At 31.7% G+C, this 22,495-nt stretch overlaps 1 protein-coding gene across 3 annotated transcripts in view; it reads left to right on the plus strand.

Annotated features, from left to right (window-relative positions):
- Positions 1–22,495, plus strand: part of LOC127711441 (nitric oxide synthase-like protein) — a 97,005-nt gene that overhangs the window by 12,489 nt on the left and 62,021 nt on the right. For all 3 annotated transcript variants that reach the window (XM_052217492.1, XM_052217493.1, XM_052217491.1), the window contains exon 2: positions 19,259–19,283. The gene's annotated coding sequence lies outside the window, so the exon portion shown is untranslated. The remainder of the gene's footprint in view (positions 1–19,258; positions 19,284–22,495) is intronic.

The following is a 22,495-nucleotide window of genomic DNA, read 5'->3' on the forward strand; positions in this document are numbered from 1 at the left end:
GCTCAATATGTCTTAGAGTGGTCTTAGATACATACCTTAGTCCTAATTGGGTTTCACACAGTGGTCGCAACTAAAAACATCTCTGTAAGTTGGTCATAAAGTTAGGACTACACGAGAGGTGTCCCATGATGGTCTTAGAATAGTCATAAGTTAAGGCATTGTTATGATGTCCTAACATGAGTTGTAAACAAATATGGCTTTTGTAGTTTTAATGCACCTCAGACGACAACAAAATATACGCTGAAATAACTCTGATACGGTGAAATAGGGACTCCTATTCCTGCTCATAACTAAATCCTTATAGGTTGACGGATTATCAAAATGATTTATCAACAATGAACATTCGATGTATTTATAGCAAGAATGCACGATTTTATCCTTTAACCTTATTATAACCGATACAGTGACAAATTTAATTCAACTTATTTGTACAAAACAAATTGTTATCATTTTTAGATTATTTTTATAAATTACACTTATTTTTATATTAATTTTGCAAATTATTTAATTATGGAATATTAATCAATACTTTTAGTAATCTTTGGGAAACACATGCTACATATACATGATTTTTTCCACAAATCCATGTCAATATTTGAAAATTTAAAGAACTTGCGTTCAGGTTTAGGATATCTTTGCTAAGATCATTCTAAGACAGCTTCGAGGTGAGGTCTGAGATATGTCCTAAGATAGTCATAAGAGGATCATTAGACATGTCCTAAGATACATCTTATGCCAGGTCTTATGATAGCTTCATGAAACCGGCCCCTGTATTTTAAATTTTCCACTCAACAAAAACAAAAATCAAACGTTTTTAAAACAACAATACTAGAAGCACTTTTAATATCTTAGTATTTAGATTTTTACCCAATGTTCTTCTAAATAGGATGCATGTGTGTGGTATTTCCTGATCAATTATAATTGAGATACACTCCTTACTATAATTAATGTACCATTTGTACGAAAGGTGATATCATGTATCAGTTAAGGCATGTTAGTTAGTAAAACAATAATACTCTATAAACACAAATCATTGAACTTTTATGATTATATTCTCTCAATTCTTTATTTGTAAGTTCACACGAGTAATTTAGGGCGTTCCAAACTTATATATTTACAGCTGCCCTTCACAGTTATATCCTATCAGAAAAACAGAAATGTTGGTCAACACGTGCTTGACGTTTTACAAATAATTCACTACTATAAATGGATGATTTATAAACTTTAAATATACGTCGTATCTTAAAAGCTTTTCTATCGTTACGTCATAACCATTCCGACGTTGTACATCCAAACAAATACATAGCTGATCACCAGTGGAATCAGTTCGACTTTACCTGAATGTAATCTGTGCAGGTGCTTTGTTTGCCTTACACGATCATTTAAATTATTTCATTGTGGAGTTTCGCTTTCATTAGTAATGGCCATTCCTTTATGTTTAGAAAGAAGAAGCAGGAAATATCAAAAGGACAATAAAAAATATAAGTACATGTACAATGTAGATGAAAAACCGACATTATCATGACAAAAACGACGATAAGACAAACACCAATCGGAAAAAAAAAACATTACATAGAAAACTACAAACTAGGAAAACGAAACCCATCAAAACCGAGGGGGAGTGGGGGGATCACAGGTCTTTTTGTTGCCTCCTTTTGTTTCTGTTTCTATTTGTGTTGGCTTCTAATCTTTTCATTGCGTAACAATACTTTCTGCAATGAACATAACTACTTATCCATTCACTCTCCGCATCAATGGAGTATTGTGTTTTTTCGTAAAATGTTTATTTGATTTTAAAGTACATCATTAGATATTAATTTGCCTCTATATAATTTGTCGTCAATCTTACAATTTACCATTTCCTCAGTGTTTGCAAATAATAAAAATGACGACTGTTTTAGAAAGATTCATATAACTTTTATTTGTAAAAAAAACCCCAAATCATTCATCGTTTCATTCATTTGTAAAAGTTTCTATGCCTTATTTTCTGTCATTGCATGTTGAATGGAAATAATTTACTATAATTAAGTTGTCATTTTTATTGGTTTTTAACTTTAGTTCATTACACTATATTATGATTGATTTGATTTTTGTACACAAAATCATTTAAAAGAATTATTAGCACGTATAACACGTAGTAGGTATAGAACCAAGATATACGTGTATGCTCTTAGACGATTTCTCTATACAATGTTTGGTATGTTCTTGCTCCTATACAACTTTTCGGAATGTTCGGTTATTAAAGATCTTACCTTTGTTATTTGATTTGGCTTTCAACTGTTTTGATTCGAGCGCCACTGACGAGTTTTATGTAGCCGAAACGCGCGTTTGGTGTTTCAAAGTTATATGCGGGATAACTTTCATGAGTTTATATTCCTTTTAAGCATCCGTATGTTTATGTGATAAGGCTAAACTTCTATGCATAGCAATGGTATATATATGTCCATGTCTTTTCTCTAAAGACCTAAAGACTATAGGTCTTTAGATAGACTTGTTATGTTTATGTTCTAAAATATTGCTTTTTACCACCCTTTATATGTCCATACTAAAGTGCAGTTTTTCTATATACAACTTTTGCATGTCCACGATCCTAGTCGATTTTTCTATATATACTATTTGTATCTCTATGCTCGAAGACGGTTATTTATGTCCACGCTCTGATGCAATTATTCCACAAAAACACTTTGGTATGTCTATGCTCTTGAAGTGTTATTCTATTTAGGATTTTCTTTAATTTATGTACTATCACAATATTATATATATTATTAATATAAGCTATGTATGGTCATGATAGTTTTGCTTGTTCTATTGTATTTCCTTAGTTGTCTATGTTTTAAGCATACCGTTCTATAAAGAAGGTTAGTAACTGTCCATGTTTCGTTAGGAGCAGATTATGGAAACTTGAGTAACTTTCAGGGTAAGTCGATTACTCGGAAATTACTTCTTGTCATAAAATTCTATCAATTTACCAAATTCATGTGTTAACACTTTGAGATTTTTTGTGTGTTAACAGGAAAGTAAGTTACAATTTAAAATTAAATTTACTCGAGTGAAACATACACATGGTCAGGCCATTTGTATTGTTACTTGGGTATAGTAAATGTTTTGGTCTACATTAATTTCTATCTCCTGTCCTTTTCCTTAGTACCCTGACTTCAGGTTGTAATTGGATTTTGTTTTGCTTATAATGTTGAGTTTTTTATGTCTTTTTTGTGTATTCTTTTCTTTGATCGTTTGGCAGTGCTGTTGTATGTCCTTATTCGTGATTTTTCTTTTATGCTACTATCTATTATTCGGCATATGAATTCTCCCTTAATTGGAATTTTTTGCTTTTTCTATTCTCATGCAATCTTACAGTCTTTATGCACTGGGAATGTTATAAAACATTGATTATCTCTGAAAGACCAGCATGTATCAAATGTACTACACTATGACTGAATTAAATGTGAAAAAAACACGTACATTTGCATGTTTAGAATTATCCCAAATTTAAAACACAAACCGTATGTAATTATGATTACCGTTTAAGAAGTTAGCAATCACTTTGTATTAAATGTCTCTGGCATGATACATGTCTCTTAATGCATATTAAACACGTATTCTTTATTTATATAATTGACCCAAAAGGAACATTGTATTTTTCAATATTCATTTTAATTAAATGCACAACGTTCAAATACTCTTGGAAGACAGCATGAGAGTAGTTTAAGAATCTTTAATTAGCTGAAATATTTATTCTATTGATTGAATTAAGGTCAGACACCATTATCGACACGTTCGAATACTTCTAAATGTATTTTATACACGTACATGTTTATATTAGTGGGATGCAATAGGAAAATGACCTGATAATCAAGAAAAATAAATTAATTTTAAATTGATTTTATTGGCAATATGAAAAGTCTATCACACAAATTAGGTAGAAACAAATTGTCTACTCATTACTTGGTTTTTAAAACAGAGAAAGTATTGTTCAAACGGTTAAACTTTTGACGTTATTTAAACAAGAATCAATTGATCGATTATAGTTAATTTTATTTCACATGATTATTTTTCTCAACATCAAAGCAAATAATAATAAATTTCCGTCCAAATGTCAAAAAGGAATTGCTGTAATTTGTCAAATATTGCAAAGGAGAAAAAGAACTAATTTCCGTATTTAAAAGACATATATCTATTAATGTGCATGTTCTTTATAAATCGAGGAATATAGAATAGCTTTATTTCGAAGAGGTTTGCCTGTATGTACATTTTGTAAATAAAAATTAACTCGAACCATAACATCGGATTATGAGTAAATGAACTTACCAACATATCTGCATACTATAAAAAAAACAGTGACTGGCAGGCAATAAATCCTACTTGTCTTTTGTTACAAATTTAAATTAAAAATATTTTCAGCGTTTCGAATTGTAAAATTTCCGAAAATTAAAATGCGCAACGATTCCTTATTTATTGTAATTATGACTTTTATCAATAACTATCATTCAAAAAAGGAAAACAAAGAAAAATAAGAAACTGAACCGGTTTTACCATTCTTTCTCTATGGATGTATTATTGTGCAAGTTTCGTACAAAAAGGGGAGGTTCGTATATATAAAAATACTAGTTCAACCCCATTAATGTCAATCGAATCAAACTATTTGGAAAGGCAAGTCAATACCACAGTTGAAAAGCAATAAAAACTAAAAATTCGAAAGAGTTGTGTCAAATCTGGCATAGACCATTTATGCATATATATAGGCGTAGAAAAACCTTAATAAAGGCAACAATTGTATACCGCTGTTCAAAAGTCATAAATCGATTGAGAGAAAACAAATCCGGGTTACAAACTAAAACCGAGTGAAACACATCAACTATAAGAGGAAAACAACGGAACAACAGAAAAACTGAAGTCTGAAATGATTTTACAGTTTTATGGACAGAAAATTTATAGAACATTACCATGTCAATCATATTTCATGTTAGCTACCTGACTGCATGGTTATATCACCTCGGACTAAACGTTCATCAGATGTGACATCGATTAAATGGTCCTAAAATTTCACCAAAGATATCAGTTAAACTAACGTGAATTTAAGCAGTTAAAGAGTAAAATACGGCTTTCAATAATCAAAAAAGGCCATACTGTACAGTCAGCTATAAAAGGCTCAGACATAATACAAATGAGAAACCATTCAAACGAAAAATAAACAGAAGCATAATTTATGACAAAACAATTTGTGACAAACAAATATAACAGACACAACCAACAACAACCACTGAATTACAGGCTCCAGACTTGCGACAATCACATAAAGAATGTGGATGGGTTAAACATATTTGTGAGCGCTCAATCTTCTCCTAACTTGTCGGGACAATTTAGGTTTATAATTAATACGTACTTTATCGCGTTTCGTCCACTCAGAACTTAAAAGTAGTGATTAAATGAATACAGTTGAAATGCAAAGTCAATTACAAAGCTGAAGAGCTTAGGAAATAAAAAATGTCAAAAGGTTGGGCCTGAAATGCAATGTAGATCTATGCCTGGGGATAGAAAACTCCTATTGTTAAAATGCTTTTAAAAGTTGTATGAAAAAAGTACAACAAAAATACTGAACTACAGTATAACAAAAATATTGAACTTCAAGGCAATTTCAAAACATTCATAAAAACTGACAAAATCAAACGCTATCAATTAATGGAACAAGTGAAAAACAACTGTCATATTTCTGACTTTAAACAGGGATTTTTTCGAAAAGATAACATTTAATAAACATGGTGCGACCGTATGCTCAAAATATATAAAGTTAATCACTGTTTTTGTCCTTTTAAGGATTATATGCTGATGGCAGATATTTGTAAATCTTTCTTCAATTTTTTAGAAATTTAATATTTTCAATACGATTGTTGAGCTAGCTTGAAGTATTTTTTACATAAATTTGTCGATTGTTGAAGCCGTTTTGTTGCCCTGTAGATTTTTGAATTCCTTTTGTGTAAGTGTTGCTTAGCTAGCTATAAAACCAGCTTTAATCCACCATTTTCTACATAAGGAAATGCATGTACCAAGTCAGGAATATAACATTTGTTTTCCATTCGTTAAGGGTCTTTCCGTTTTGAACTTTCCTTACAGTTCAGTATTTTTGTTATTCAACTTTTTACTTGTTTACGTATGGTCACATCTCTTTCTAATTAAACTTTCATTAATTATGGACTACAAAATAAATAATTTTGATGTTCATAGTTCGAAGAAGTGAACATTTATAGTAATACCAAACACTTATTAAAGCTGGATAGACATGTGTCAGTGGTGGAGGTTGTTGGTGTGATAGGTTTGAATGTTCGGTATATTTGGTCATTCGTGTTATCCTTAATGTATATCATGTATTCCATAAGAGTTCTTAGCAATTTTTAGTTAGCTGTCAACGTAGAATAAATACATTTGATAAATCTTAAACTTCGAACTGAATCAACTATTGGGTAAACATAAAACTGCAATTCCCAGAATTTAGTTTTATTTATATTTACAGACTTAAGCATTTCATCTTTTTTAAAACACAAAACTGTAACTACATTCTGTGGAATCAGTTGTGTCTTATAACGAACTGACCTGTTAGGCGTACCAACATGGCACCAACTATTGCAAATTGTAGCATAATATTAAAAAAAAACGATTAATTTTTGGTAGTTTTATTCGTTGTTTGTGTGCTTTTGTTGATGGAAGATGAGATATCAGAGGAAACACTTATTTTACTTTCTCTCTTTTTACAATATTACATTGCTCTGTTCAAATAATAAAAACGATACTATTTTTTATGATAAGTACCAAATTTTAAGTAACATATGTTCGGGTATATATGTATTGATCGAATAATTCTGTGTCACGTCAATGTATGTATGTACACAATGTAGTCTATATAGGAATCAACTGATGCTATTTACTGTCGACATTTCTCGAAATCATCTAGTTGGCACTTCTGAACTGATCTATAATAGACCAATTAACTTCTGTAGATTGATTAAACTGCATCAGTATTGTTTCTATGATTAACTCTGTGCAGTATTCTTTCTTTTCATATAATGAGATACAATATTAGTGTGTTAAACGATTGGATTTGCAAAACATTTTTGTCTATGAAGAGTTGGAAGATATATAACAAGGGGGCAATCAGAAACTATAAATCAAAGAACAAAAAATAGCATACTCCTTCACCTTCTAAAATGAAAAAAGGCAAAAAAAGAAAACAAAACTAGGAAATTAATTTTCTACTATTATTTTAAGGGCAACACCAGTGACCGATGTTCAAATGAGATAGTTCACTAACCCATAATTTTGGCACAAATATACAAATAAAGGTAAACAAAAACCATTAAAATGTCTGTCCACAAATCCATCTGGTCAAGCATCGCATGGTTTTAAACTTCAAGCCTTGTTAAGATTTTAGTATACTCTTCGGATACTTTCCTTGCAGTCAATACTAATCTGAACAGTTTTCAGAAATTCAGCATTAACTTTGCAGGATAAATATATATTTGCCACTAAACACTGTTGAAATAATAATATAATTTTGTAGGCCAGACTCGTGTTTCGTCTACATCAGACCCAAAAGTGAAACCTAAATAAAACCAGTTGAAATGCCATATCAAATACAAAGTTGAAGAGCATACAAATCCGAAAATTCCAATAAAAGTTGTGCCAAATAAGGCTTAGGCAAACTATACCTGGGGTAAAAAAAAACCTTACTGTTTCGAGTAATATTTTATAAACAGTACATTTACAGAAAAAAAAAACCCAGATCAATGATATGTCACGGCAACACAAAAGTGCTGATTAATTTAGTTCCAATAGTGTATGATATTTAAAGAAACTATTGGTTGTATTTGAAGTTGTTGAGTTTCTGTCTCATGGATGTAAACCCATGTCTCTTGTTATTTCAACTGATCTCATTATTTGACGAGTTAATGTTAAATAATAGAAAAAAAATTACTAGATTTAAGGACAATAATAGCCGTCAAAATTTCAATTTTGTTTTGGTTTAATTTTAGAACTTTTTCAAAACAGGCACACTAACGCACGTTTTAATTCAATTCTATGATATACATATCTTTGGGAGAAATACAAGAGAAATCCGCTATATGTTGACGGAGACATAATTGATGTGTTAGTGTCGTTATATTCATACTGTCTATCTGTCGAATACATTGATTACAACTGACAGCGCCGTGTTTGAGGTGTCGTTTATTACACTAAAATCTATTTGTTCGCAATATTGGGCTCAATTTTGGATTTTCTAAGACAATGGTAATTGTCGCTTGTCAATATATTTTATATAAATGACAAGAGGATGAGAGATGGTTACAATTTTATTATTGGACGACACCTATGTCTATAGTCCAGCCATTTATAACACTCATGTTTATAAGAATAACTTGCTATATTACAATATAGACAATTACGTTAGATGTTGAATGGTCGAATAAAGAAATTGAACGAGTTATATAAGGGAGTGGATATTAAAGAACATTAATCGTTTTAACACCAATTTTGTAGCCTAGTCTTCAAAGGAAGTTAAACGATTTGAATGCATGAAACCGAAATAACATTGAATTTTGTTGTATTTTTCAACTTTAAAAACATATACGCACATCATTAGGGTGAAGACTGTAAATGAAAAATAAGAATCAAGTTACCAATATAGTAACAAGTATAGGTAGGTTCTGTAAAGTAAAGAATTATTTCAGTAATTAGTAATCTCTTTGACATATTCCTCGTTTTCATTCTCTATTCTAACAAAACTGAAATAACATTGTTAGAAATATTGTATTGTTCTTTTGACCAGAAGTTACAACCTGCCATGGATGAACTGTTGCTCATCCCACTCTAACCGGATGTCGAAGACGTCCCTTTTAAAGTTGGTTGCAAATACAGTAGTGATTGTAGTATGTCGTCAGTAATTTGAGTGTTGCATAATATCTCAGACATCGAAACGAGCGATTTGTGAGAATTAGGCAAGCCCTCAAATAATGAATAAGGAAAATAAATTAAGTCCTCATGAAATTGTTAGAGAACTTTTTTTTATACATTATCACAGAGTTTACAATAAAAATTATACACATGACATAAAGTGTTAATGGAATATTGTGGTTCTTAATAAAATTGAGAATGGAAATGAGGAATGTGTAAAAGAAACAACAAAACCAGAAAAAAACACAAGGCCACCAATTGGTCTTCCACACAGCGAGAAAATCCCGCACCCGGAGGCGGGCTTCAGGTGGCCCCTAAACAAAAATGTGTACTAGTAATGCATATAAGTGAAGTAATCTCTTCGGAAGTTTTGTTCTTCGTAGCACCTGCTCTCGCCCCTTTTAGAGCTTATGCTATTCCCTCAGTTTTTGTTTGTTACCTTATTTTGTATCTTTTTAATCGATTAAGAAGACTTGAACATCGCTTGTCTAAAGTTGCTTATATTTACGTATATCATCATGACTAGGTTGACCGAAACAGACAATCTGTATCAGATGACATAAATATGATCCGTTATTATTCCTGTTCATCTTCCATATTTATGACTATTACCCAATGCACCGGATGTTAACCTCACACAATGGACCTTGAACTTTTTTTGTTTTTGTTTATGTTGCTCAATATTTATTTTTCTGTATGCTTTTTTTGTAGATTGTTGTTTGTCTTTTGGTCGTGGTGTTGTTTTACCCTCTACAGCATGTGATTGTGGTTCTGTTTTGTTTCCCCTTATTTGTTATTGGACATATCATGATACTTGCTTTGCGGATGCCTTTGTTATTGTATTGCTGCCACCTGTTGAAACAAAATATCTCATAATATACAAATACATCAAATAATTATGCGATAATGAAAATGATAACTTCGTCGCTGATTGCACTCGCTAATTGAAAGTGTTTAGATTAATTTAGTGAAAATGTCAAGATTATCACAATCAAAACTAATTCTAATTGGCTCTATAGTTTTATTGTTTTAAACAATAACGAAGATCGCAGCATGGTTTCCTGCAATGAAAAGGATACGATTACCAATATCCTATTCAGTTATCGTTGCAGGAAATAGTGAAAGATATGAATATTTCATTATGAATGGGACCTTCCCTTTCATTCCCTGGACCATATATACTCCGGTTTATTATCGTAACCGTTCCTAACACACTCAATTTTTATAATTCCTGATAAACATACCCATCTGTTGAATCAACATCAAAATCGTAAAATCATTTAGAGAGCAATAAATTTATTGTCCAATATATAATAATTTCTAATTAAATTCTATTTGTAGTGAAATGAACAAGGGGACAAGTATTTAATTGTTCTTGAAAACAGACTGCACCATTAATAGTTGATTGGTACTTTTGATGTAAAGTACATATAATTGAACAAATAGAAGGACTGTATTACATAAGGGCATGGCTGTCTAATTTTATTGAAATTTTTAAAAATATCAGGTGATAAGACAAATGTCAATAATGTTTGTATACGTACTGGCATAGCTGGCATTTAACAGGTTTCATATTTGACTCTTGAAATACTTTTATAGTACACTTGGAATACTTAGAACCAAAATAATTGGATTTCCAAAAGTGAGTAAATTGTCTGTTTTATTTATTTATTTATAAATACTGATGACATACATATAGGGAGGGGCAGGTTAAGAGGAGACTTGAACGGGTGTTTGTCCCAACATTTTGCAACAAACTGTGAAAAACCTTGTTTTTATTATAAAAAAAATGAAATATGACATTTTCCTGCCTAGTTATGTATGTTGCAAACCTTTTAGCGCCTACATCTTAAACTAAATTGTCCAATAACGCACCTGTGAATTTCGGAAACATGTGCTGATTTTGCAAACGAAGTGATGTTGAATATTTAATATTCTTCATATCAAATTCATTGGCAAATAGAATACAGGAATGGAAAAAGTATAAAAAAAAAAAGAACTCCAAGGTAAATTCAAAAAGGGCAAGTGTACAAAATTAAACTGACAAAATTAAACGTTAGACTCTATCAACCAACGGAACGAATGGAAAATAACTGTCATATTTGTGACTTGGTACAGGCATTTTCCGAAGAAAAATACAATTGGAAAGGATAAACGTAAATCATGATATTATATTGAGCATACTTCTCTATTGCTTTCACCACAGTGAGAACTTTTATATAGACGACTAAATTACTTTACAGTTAAGTGTGCGAAATTATCTACCAACTATTGTTCGTTCTCCAAAATAGACAATTTTATCGTTATTGTAGTATTTTCCGTAATTCAATGATCGTCACACGCGGTTATCTAGCGTTGTTATTTTGACTTGACGCCATTTTTTTGTTAGAGATTTTATCATCCCAGTGATTCTCTAATGTACTTATTTTTGATTAGATATATTTTGATGAATTTTCATTTTGGAAATGTGGTATATGATTGCAAACGAGACAACCTTCGCAATAAAAGAAAGAACGAGGATGTATATTTTGTAGACGAAACAGTACGCGTCTGGCGTACACAATTTTAATCCTGGTATCTATGGTGAGTTTATGTACACAAATACAGGTCATCGTTGGGCCTTCAATGTTGAGCAAAACCAATTTTGTAGGGTAAGCAATAAAATGACCCCGATTTGTTTTCGGCTATTATTTCAGACATCGTTTAATATATTGCACCCTATGTATTGATATATAGTAGTTTTTTCCAAACAAACAAACAATACTTTGAAAACAGGTAATGGTTCGTGTTTTAGTTGGCGAACTGTTGGTGTTTGAATGTTCATGATTATGAGCATCACAAAGTGTGCTACTTGTTGATCAGTATCTGCTTATCCTTCTGGAGCATCTGAAATCACCTGCAATTTTTTTGTAAGGTCGGTGTTGCTAAGTCTTAAGTTTTCTATTTAGTGTTTTGTAGACGTGTTTGTCTCTTTAAACCAAGAGTTCCAAGTGGTGATGTTGAATTAGTAAATTTTACGGACCTACCGAGTAAGACTTATCACTGGGTTTGTACTTACATGAACAACACGACGGGTGCCACATGTGGAGCAGGATCTGCTCACCCTTCCGAAGCACCTGAGATTACCTCCAGCTTTTGGTGTGGTTCTAGTTGCTCAGTCTTTAGTTTTCTATGTTGTGTTTTGTGTACTATTGTTTGTCTGTTTGTCCTATTGATTTTTAGCCATGGCGTTGTCAGTTTATTTATGATTTATGGGTTTGAATGTCCCTTTTGGTATCTTTCGTCTCTCTTTCTTGTTTTTGATTGTTTTGGTTTTTTTGCCTTGGTTTGGCGAAATGACTTATGAATTTGTATTGCCCCTATTTTATACCCGTCTCTTTTTCAATATTATTCAGTGCAAACACTGGCTTAAAGATAATGTTAGAACATTAGTATAGTTACTCTTCTGATGAAAAAGTCGACAAAATCAATAACAAACCAATGCTGATGACGAAACGGATTAAAGGTTATTTCTAAACAACAATCGTACTTCTCAAAGAAAGTATTTGTTAAGCTGTGGTATTAGAAATATACATGAATGTTTTATTTTCATTATTTATCCAGATGATTTCAATAGAAGCTTGTGAAACTGGAAAATTTAGAAAACGTAAATCTTTGCTGCATGTTGATAAAAACGATTTGGAAAACATCATGTACATACAAAATCTAAAGCTCTTTCAAGTCACCAATTTTCGGAATGTTCCACATAGTCCTTAGCATGTTACACTTTCCAAAAATAAACTGATTTTTCATATCTAAGTTTCCGAACGCGTACGCCGGTCTGCTCTTGTAACGTGAACTTTCAATATAGAAATATTGTCTTCTCGTGAATATAACAATTTAAAAGTTGTGTTTGTGTAGGTTGAAATAAACCCAAGCCAAAAGGACACCCAGCTTTAACAAGAGTTTAAATCCAGGCATGACAATAGTTCTATACCCCATCTGACCCTCGTGGTCTTGGTACATAATGAAGTTGGCCATTATCTGTTCTGTACAGCCGCAGCAAAGATAAAAACTGGCATCTCAAGTTTACAATTTTGTAATAATATTTTCAATGACCGATGTTCAATCATATTTTTTATGATTTTCAACACTCTTTTTTGCAAATCCTATATATGATGCTTTCTTGAAATATCTCAAATGCCTACCATCTTCCAATAAACCTGCATTTTCCACTGGCATTCCAAATTTCACACCCTCCATTCCGGTCGACCCCTTTTACAAGACCTACCTAATGTATAAATCATTAATTTGTTTTCGTCTTGAACATGAATGAAATATTTGCCACTGGATGTTAAGCAAAACAACTATCAATCAATCATGTTTTAAGAAAAATGAATGTATATGCTTAAAGACCATGCATCAACTCCTGTATGATGGAAGAAGTCACAATCCCTGACCAAAAGATGTGAAAAATTAGGAAAATATTTTTACTTTAATATGATGATTGTGTTATTCTGACTTAAGTTGTTATGTTGCATACATCTATCAGATATATTTGCATTAAAAATTCATAGTTTCTGTATCATTTTGCAAATAACGTATCGATTTCTTGTAATAAAATACTGAGATTTTATACGGCTTTTATGCAGAATTGTACGCCATTGAAAATGAAAAGGTGTTCAGTCTTAAGTCCAACACAGCTCAAATGAGTTAGCAAACCGGTAATAGAAGTTTCAAACCGTTATTGATAGTTACGTTTGGAGTTTTCGAGTCGCCTCGTGTTATTGCGACTTCTTCAATTGAATATCGTTTTGCTCAGCACCTTTTTAATGATAAACCGGAAGATATCCAAATTGATAATGGAAAAATGAACAACAATAATTGATACTAAAATTTAAATTTTAATGACAAATGAAATATATGATACATTAATGAATTGTTTTGCAAAATAATATAGTATACATCAATAATTTACATAAATTCGCCTTGGTTTTGAATTGAAACAAATCAGAATAGAAGAAATTTAAAACTTGCATACTCAGTTTTACGTACAAAGCTAATTGAAAAAAAAGAACCAAAAGACTTCATTCAATTCACGCAACGCAAAAATGGAATAAAAAGATGGAATAAAAACTGCAACTACCACTATTTCTTCAACTACTATTACTATTAAAACAGCTACTACTACATTACGAGATGTTCTCAATACTACTACCGCTATCACTGCTACTTCTTCAAATACTACTTTTTTGTAACAACAATTACCAATACTACCACTACTACTACAACTATAACTATTACAGTCAAAACACCATATTTACTACCATTAACATTACTATTACGTCTACCAATACTACTGCAACAACATCAGCAAAAATAACAATTACTTTTACTTACAACATCAGCAACTTCTACTACTATTACTAACAATACGAGCAACTGGGACTGCTATTTCTGACAACAAACACAACTTCGGCTACTATTACTAACGAAAACAGCAACTTCTACTACTATTACTAACAACAACAGCAACTTCTACTACTATAACTAAATGTAACAACACGAGCAACTTCTACTACTATTACTAACAACAACAACAGCAACTTCTACTACTATTACTAACATCAACAGCAACTTCTAACACTTTTACTTACAACAACAACTTCTACTATTACTAACGACACCATCAACTTCTACTACTATTACTAACAGCAACAGCAACTTCTACTACTATTACTAACAGCAACTTCTACTACTGTTACTAACGACAACAGCAACTCCTACTATTTTTACTAACAACAACAGCAACTTCTAAGACTTACTTACAACAACAACTTCTACTACTATTACTAACGACAACAACAACTTTTACTACTATTACTGACAACAGCATCTACTACTATTACTGACAACAACAACTTATACTTCTATAACTAGCAACAACAAAAACTTCTACTACTATTACTGACAACAACATCTACTACTATTACGAACAACAACTTCTACTTTTATTGCTGTCTTTACTACTAGTACTATTTCTGCTGTTACTGCCACTACTATTATTATCCCCGCCATGTTAATTGTTACTTTTCCTACTACTACTATTTCTGCTGTTACTGCCGCTACTCCTATTATCCCGCCATGTTAACTGTTACTTTCCCTACTACTACTATTTCTGCTGTTATTGCCGCTACTCCTATTATCCCGCCATGTTAACTGTTACTTTCCCTACTACTATTATTTCTGCTGTTACTGCCACTACTCCTATTATCCCGCCATGTTAATTGTTACTTTTCCTACTACTACTATTTCTGCTGTTACTGCCGCTACTCCTATTATCCCCGCCATGTTAACTGTTACTTTCCCTACTACTATTATTTCTGCTGTTACTGCCACTACTCCTATTATCCCGCCATGTTAACTGTTACTTTCCCTACTACTATTATTTCTGCTGTTACTGCCACTACTCATATTATCCCGCCATGTTAACTGTTACTTTCCCTACTACTATTATTTCTGCTGTTACTGCCACTACTCCTATTATCCCGCCATGTTAACTGTTACTTTCCCTACTACTATTATTTCTGCTGTTACTGCCACTACTCCTATTATCCCGCCATGTTAACTGTTACTTTCCCTACTACTATTATTTCTGCTGTTACTGCCATCACTATTATCCCCGCCATGTTAACTGTTACTTTCCCTACTACTATTATTTCTGCTGTTACTGCCGCTACTCCTATTATCCCGCCATGTTAACTGTTACTTTCCCTACTAGTACTACTGTTTTTCGTCTTATACTGCTAGTACTAGAACAATAACTATCTACCCAAGCATTCAGTTTTATCTGTGGCGGAAATCGGTATGCCCTAGCTATGTACATCATCGACCTTCATCGAGTATCCAACAATTTTATTATATACAAGAACTTACAGATTGGGTCCACCATATCATTGTTTTCGAATAAAGGGAACAATTTTCAAACCACTATTTCAGTGGTGAAAGTCTGAAGATTCAGATGTTTTGGACAAAGCTTGAAGACCACTTGGCATTGAGGCCCAACCACCATATTTTTGTCAATAATAAGCCTGTTCTTTCCATATGCCCGTCTAATGACGTTTAATATTTCAATGAACGTAATCTGTTTATAAGTGGTAAAACAATTAGTGAGTCAGGGATTCCGTTACCAAAATAAGTGAAAACTTTTAACATTTTTTTCATAGATACAAAGATTATGTTTGGAAGTTTGACTGTATCTTCAAAATTCTTATAACAAACGGTATAGCACTTCTTAAATTTTATGGTAACTTTGTTTATAAAACCCAAAAATTTAGAAATAATTCATATAACTTTGATAATCCTTTGAATAAACCCTCAAGGTATATCAACTTAACACGTTCGTAGTAAGATCTTTGAATATTGTTTATATATGTACTAACATTGATTTTGTTTTTGATAAAATAAAACAACTTGTGATAAAGTTATGAAATATGATCCTACATCCCGTTGATACAATGTACATTTATTTTGATATTGCACAAGATCATGCTTTTCTCACTCTGTTTATGGTGTCTGTACACTAAATCCGTTGGATGTGTACTGATCATTAGTTGAACTAGTTTAACCCCACCACATGCCTGTCCCAAGTCTTGAGCCTGTAAATCAGTGGTTGTCGTTTGTTGTAGTATATTACATTTTCTTTTCGTTTATTGTTTTGTACATAAATCAGGCCATTAATTTTATCTGTCATTTAGGGGCGTTTTTTGGCTGGATATGCGGTATGGGTTTTGATCATTGCTGAATGCCGTACGGTGACATATAATTGCTAACTTCTACGTCATTTGGTCTCTGGTGGGGAGTTGTCTCATTGGAAATCATACCAAATCTCCTTATTCGTATAGCTTTCAGTAACTGTGAACACGCTTAGATCAGTACTGTGTTCTTTTTTGCCTTTATGTTAGTTGGACTTTTTTTTGTTTTGCTTCGTGCCGACCTGATAAGTTAGGCCATTTTTAACTGAATTTTACAGTTTGTTTATTTGTAATTTTATTTTAGCGTATTTCAAATTTTATGAATACTGGTTTTTTTCTTGACGACATTTCCCATTGCTTTTTTTTTCGTCAATACACCACAAAGTTGATGAATTTCCTATTGCTATTATTATAATAATTACATAAAAAAATTTTTTTATAGTGGGCATGTGTTTATCTTAAAAGTACAATATCAAAGGAATTGTATTGACTTATTCAACTATAACAAATAATTTCTGTCGTGTAGGAGTACCTTAATTTGGTTCAACTATCAAAATACTTTTAAAATGTTCCAAATATAAACTACCTTTAAGAATGTGTTAAAAAAACTCATACATTAATACTATAATTTATCCGGCGTAAGAATGGTTATGCGGTGTACATACATGACGTACCAAGCCCATGACAAACAAAAAAAAAGAAACAAATATATCAAAGAAAGGGCGTTATCATTGCTGTTCCTCGTCTTAAAAATTGTATTTGAAAAAAAAAGACTTCTCGACCTTTGTCATGTTTATGTTAAGTACAATCATTCCTTTTCTAGTCATATACCAGTGCAAAAAACTAAACTGAGTAAACAATCTAGCATACACAATGTACCAACCACTGTATTACATGGGTATCATCAAACTAAGTCTACAAAACAATAATCATAAGATTTATACATTAATTTATTACAAATTGGTTTCCTTTCTAATCTTGTACACTGCTTACGAGAGGTTAATAACGGTAATATATCAATAAAACAACCATCAAATCTCCCTTACCAATTGGCATTGATTTCACTGCTAATTTCTGACTATTCTAATTTTTGATCGCATTGGGAGCAATATGTTCATTTTTCCGGAAAAAGAAGATAAGATGCCTTTTTCACCCTAGTGAACACTTATGAAATTTGTCACTCGGAATTGTACAATAATTTCCATATTAAAGTTATAAAGGTTAGAAATCTAGGAGATTATCATTTGACAAATAATTTAATGGAAACTTGTCAGAACAACCATGGTAAGTGGTAGATAATTCTTTTCTTCTCTAACAGAAAATATCGAATACTCTTTCTTGATTTATAATCTTGTAGGGTTCTAATGTTTGCTATAATTTTGCTTAACTAATTTACAAACTGCAGACAGATAATATGAGTTTAAGTACTTTGACTAGAGAGAGCGTAAAGCATTAATTTACAATTTATTTATATTCTATCGTCATATTTTTAAAAATATTAAAAAAAAACCTTAATTTATTTACAATTATGACCGTTTATATGAATATTCAATGTTGATTTCCATTCCTTTATGTAATTAAATTACATGCCGCTGTTTTCGTTTTATATGATTCTCAACAGAACAGGGTAGTAATCGCTGATTCTTATGATTATGATAACGTTGTTCCTGCACGTGTCTTCGTAAACAATAGTTTCACGAAAATTATGTGTCAGACACAATGCATATCCTGAGAGCAATCCGGTATCATTAACAAGACGAAACCAGCTGATGTGTTGGATGTTCGTCCGTCAAAGTCATCATATGATCATTCTATCCGTATTCCCTGTGTTAAAAATCATTAAGAAATATTAATTTCCCTTTAATGAGCCGAGCAAGAGATTATATTTTTTTTAATAAAAAGAATATTTATATAGTCATTGTCGCACCAACTTCAATCGGATCATAACGGAACCGTTTGTTCATATCAACGCAAAATGTAAAGCAAAATGCCCGGATTTTGAGCTAAAAAAATCGAGATATTAATTTGATATTTTTGAAAACGTGAAAAGGGTTAATAATAAAAAAAAATTAAATAAAAAGACGATTATAGTTTTTCAGTTCATTTTGATTTATAATTGATCGTTCACACTTGCGCTATAAAGCGTACTTTTTATGTTCCCAAAATCATTTATTTATTGGTTTATTTATAAATAATTTATCTATGCATCATTTTTTATTGCATTTTGAAAGAAATAACGAAATATATCCATGTCGAATCCGAAGAATTAACGACTCATTTAAATGCTCTGGTCGATTTGACTAATTGATAGCTCTTATATAGACTCGAAACGTCCGATATGTTGCAATAATAAAACTAAACTAAACGAAAAAGACAACAAATAAGTATGAAAAAAGCACTAAATTCAAATAAAAATAAGTAATAATAATGTGGAATATCGTCGCCACTTTGGGGGCGTATAATACGTACATGTTAGGTTTTGTATATATGTAATACATTTTCAAGCGTCATGAAACCGGGCAATTATATCAATAAATTAATATTAAGCGATAATAGTAATAACTTTGTACTTCTTTTTACAGAGAGAGAGAAGATGACTGGCACCTGGTGAGTTCCTTTTTTTGCTATACTTCTTTTAAGCCTTTTTAGCTTCTTAAGAAAGAATATTAAACAGTATATTTTTCTTTTATTAATTTATTTTCGAATGCAGTTTGGATGTAAAAGTTCTGAGTTTTAATGTACAGGTTTAAATGATTGGTACTTTGATAATCATACAAATGAATTAAAATTTGTCATTATTTTGTCGTGGTACAAAATCTATACTTCTGGTTTGTTGAAATTTGAAGTGACTCGAATGTGCAAAAAGCTGTTCCAGTGGTGTTAAAGGTTGATGTCGTATTCTAAATAATCAGTAATATTTGATTGCAGCATATAAAAAAGATTGTTAAGTGGATAAAATCCTCAGATCTGAAAAAAAAATCATTCTATTTTAACAATAAGTAATTACGGTACGAGATACCTTCCCGGAGCGAATGATATATTTGCAGGGGTTAAGTTTTACCAATAGCTTTCAGATCGAGTGACTTCTTACCTCGTTCGTCCTTAACTTGTCATTTTTTATTAACCTCGTGCGCGAACTGTCCCAAGGAGAACTTTTTTTGTATTGATACAATTGGTTCGGTGTCTTATGCTAATTGTTATTTATATTTTGACAATAATATCTTGTCGATAAATGTTAAGGAATATCATTTAGTCTCGTGCTAGAATTTATTACATTCAATCGATTGTTTAGTACTTTTTGGTTTTCTTTAAAATATATTAAGAGAAAGAGAATGTCTGAATTTGAGGTCTTTTGCCATTAAAAAACTAATTACAACATTATAACAAGTTTCGGTGACATGTTTCGTCAATCCTATCTGAAAAAGCAATAAAGTCACATGTCAAATGTTACAGAGAGGTGCTTATATCAGTTTAAAAAGCTCAACTAGTCTAACGTTAAGAACGTGAGGAAACAATATGTTTCATGTATTAGACTCCAATATCATGGAATTACAGTTGTGTTGGATATTCTCTCCTCATTTTGTGTTATACACCATAGATATAGATCTATTGTCTACTCATATAGCCAAGGTCATGCCAAACTATGCTGTTGTCTTTTGGAGATACCAGTGGCATAATATAAAAATAAGGAGATGTGGTATGATTGCCAATGAGACAACTATACACCAAAGTTCAAATGAAGTGGATGTAAGCAATTATAGGCAACCGTAAGGTCTTCAATAATGAGAAAAACCCATTCCGTATACGGATATAAAAGGCCCGACATTAAAAATATGAAACAATTCAATTGAGAAAACTAACGGCCTAATTTATAACAAATCAATTTACGAAAAACAAATATGACGGATATGAACAAACGACAAACACCGAACTACAGGTTCCGGACTAGGGACAGGCCCATAAAGAATGTGGCGAGTTAAAATGTTTGTGAGTGCTCAACCCTCCCCTAACCTGGGACAGTGGTGTTCCATCACAACATAAGAACAAACTATAAAAATCAGTTGAAAAGGGGCTTAACTCATCAGATCGATACAAAGCAGAATAAAACATCTATATGTAGCAAGCTACTTAAACAAACTTTTTCATTATGCATTAATTTTACAAAAACAAACTTTCCTTATTCTCGATTGTCACGGACTCTTTAAATTCAATTAAAAAGTTGTGTACAAAATGTATGTGCAAAGTGTATCATTAATGTAGCAATAATATATTAACAAGATCAAGTAGGTAATGTTTGACTAATTTATTTGGAGAATCATCATCGACGAAGTATGCAGAAACCGTGTAGTTGAATAAGAGATGATGACATAATACTGCCACCATTAGGTAGACACTTTATTGTTAGAGATAAGTCAGGTCAACCCATCAAATGGGGAATTATTCCCTGAATGAGTAACAATCCCCAATTGAGTAATCATTTGATCGTGCTAAAACAAAAATTTCCTAGCCGAGTCTTCTTGCTTAAAATGGTACAAATTTGTAGAAAATAGAACAACTTCCTCCAAAGGACCATATTTTTATTTGGGGTTTTTAAAAAGGCAGTTGCTTTGAAAATTGTCAATTCCTTCAAGTTTTCATTGGCTATTAACTTCGTAGTAAATCAGGTTAGGTCTATTTATCTTTTGGAAATATGCTATATTTTCATGAATATGTGTCATTTCTGGGGCGTTTTAAAGCTTACTATGCGGTATGGGTTTTGCTCATTGTTGAAGGCCGTCCTGTGACCTACAGTTGTTGATCAACTTCTACGTCATTTGGTTGTGGTGAAGAGTTGTCTCATTGGCAATCATACCACATCTTATTTTTACATTTCAAGTATTAAATTTGCATTAAGGTAAAATAGTTTCTTAACAGATTTGAGGGATATTTGCTCATTTGGGGATCTATTAACCATTTGGCGTGTTGTCCCAACCCGTTTAACTACTCGTAAGGTATTCACATAGTTAGCATCACCAAGTGTCAGGTTCTTATAATGTGTATAAAGTTTCACTTTTTCTCTGAGATCTATTGGGTTTCCTAAGTGATCTAATAATTTATCGTGGGCAAATGAAGCAGCATTTTACTTTAAAAAACTAGCCATGTCCACTAAATAAACATGATATAAATAAAAAAAACTAGCCATGTCCACTAAGTAAACATGATATAAATAAAAAACTAGCCATGTCCACTAAGTAAACGTGATATAAATAAAAAAAAAACAAGCCATGTTCACTAAGTAAACATGATATAAATAAAAAAAACTCGTCATGTCCACTAAGTAAACGTGATATAAATAAAAAAAACTAGCCATGTCCACTAAGTAAACGTGATATAAATAAACAACAACTAGCCATGTCCACTAAGTAAACATGATATAAATAAAAAACTAGCCATGTCCACTAAGTAAACGTGATATAAATAAAAAAAAAAACTAGCCATGTCCACTAAGTAAACATGATATAAATAAAAAAAAACTCGTCATGTCCACTAAGTAAACATGATATAAATAAAAAAAAACTAGCCATGTCCACTAAGTAAACATGATATAAATAAAAAAACTAGCCATGTCCACTAAGTAAACATGATATACATAAAAAAAAACTAGCCATGTCCACTAAGTAAACATGATATAAATAAAAAAAACTAGCCATGTCCACTAAGTAAACATGATATAAATAAAAAAACTAGCCATGTCCACTAAATAAACATGATATAAATAAAAAAACTAGCCATGTCCACTAAGTAAACATGATATAAATAAAAAAAAAACTAGCCATGTC

This window comes from Mytilus californianus, unplaced genomic scaffold, assembly GCF_021869535.1.
Source record: "Mytilus californianus isolate M0D057914Y unplaced genomic scaffold, xbMytCali1.0.p SCAF_8, whole genome shotgun sequence".
Classification (NCBI taxonomy): Eukaryota; Metazoa; Mollusca; class Bivalvia; order Mytilida; family Mytilidae; genus Mytilus; species Mytilus californianus.